General features: G+C 43.6%; 1 protein-coding gene across 1 annotated transcript in view; it reads left to right on the top strand.

Moving 5' to 3' along the window:
• The window catches only part of EGR_10899 (hypothetical protein), a gene marked incomplete at both ends in the record, with an annotated part of 9,494 nt that overhangs the window by 5,770 nt on the left and 2,225 nt on the right, over positions 1-1,499 (top strand). The window lies entirely within an intron of this gene.

Raw genomic sequence — 1,499 nt, 5'->3', positions numbered from 1 at the left:
TATTTGAATCCACGTCACTCGTGAAAGGGAGAGAGGAGGTGTGCCTACTCTGCCACCTAGAGTAATGAGTTCGCCAATCACCTCTTCCACTTCAGACTTCTTTAACCTAAAACAAGTGGACAGATTCGACTGGGACATTCTTTATTGCTAGTAATATACATGGAGCAAATCGATTAGGGTTGCCGCCATACGAGTACACGCCTCCCTCTAGTCTCTACCCGGTGGTTCAATTGATTGGTCTTGCCAACTTGGCGAAGAGTCTAGACGGTGGTTCAGTTTGATTCGTTTTGGTAAGTCTCGAGCCTGATTTTTATTAGGCGACTGCTGTCTCATGCAGCTTCGCCCAATACACGAATTTTCAGCAGTTCATCGCGAACCCTCAGACTGCTTTTGCTCCAAGAAAGTGCGATCTTATCGAAAATAGCTCTTTATTCTTTGTTGTTACCTGGGTTGCCGTTTTTTATGCCATATTTTAAGCTATTCCAAAGTTTCATGTACTAGTCAGCATTCAAAAATAGTATCAATTGTTACTCTTAATGGCTTCGCCTATCTTGCAATCTGCTTTATGTTGATGTGATTGTGCTCAACTCATGTAGGATAAGACACCGCCGACCTGCACGGCAATCGCACGTTTTTACCGACACCATAAGGGAAAACTATTAGGCGAATTGGACATCAATGCCACACCCAGCGTTACAGGGCAGAAAGTTGGATCAGTTATTGAGATCTGAAGCTCTTTACTACATGGATCTATCAATTCGTTGTTAGTTGATACTCCCTTGTATGGCAGATAAAAGCTCAACTGTCCTCTGCCGAAATTTGGCATTATTCACCTTTTACAGTTAGCCTGCGATGCAGGTAATTTGCTTTTAGTCCTTCAAACATCGGCGGTGAAAGACGAGTTGCACTGAGCAACGATGACAGACAGGAAACTGTACAGCATGCGGGCACTCTGACATGTGGCTAAGGTAATTGCATTTGGGGACAAACGGAAGGTGACAGAGGTGGTAATTACGATGGTGGTGATTTACCTGCCAAAGCATCAATAAGTTTTATCGTTTATTATGTTCGCAGAGTAATAAACAACTACGCCTGCTGCATGCCGATCTAGTCATCGGCCGTAGCACTACTATTAGTCTGCGGAGTAGAATGACACCTACAAGTTCGAGAAGACTTCGTGCGTTCCAGGCAGCAGCATTGACAACATACATCGGAGCACAACATGCACACGCAGGGTCACCTATAAATCTCATTCTTTAGATTGTTGGCCAATTCCACTAATTCCTCACAACCTTTTCATCCCAATTTTCCCAAAGCAGTGTCAGTACGACAATCAGGAACTGCTAAGGAAGGTTTTATGTTTAATGGCTTTGCGATATAATAGTAACAGCATTCTATAGCAAGTCTAGCTTTTGCTTCCCCAGTGGCTCTATGGTTTGCATTTTGGGGAATGTAGGAGAGGAAGAGGGTCAGTTTCGGTATAGTTTGTTGCAAACGTT

This window comes from Echinococcus granulosus (assembly GCF_000524195.1).
Source record: "Echinococcus granulosus chromosome Unknown EG_S00296, whole genome shotgun sequence".
NCBI classification, from domain to species: domain Eukaryota; kingdom Metazoa; phylum Platyhelminthes; class Cestoda; order Cyclophyllidea; family Taeniidae; genus Echinococcus; species Echinococcus granulosus.
Note: the sequence above shows the minus strand (reverse complement) of the source record. Positions and strands in the feature narration are given on the sequence as shown.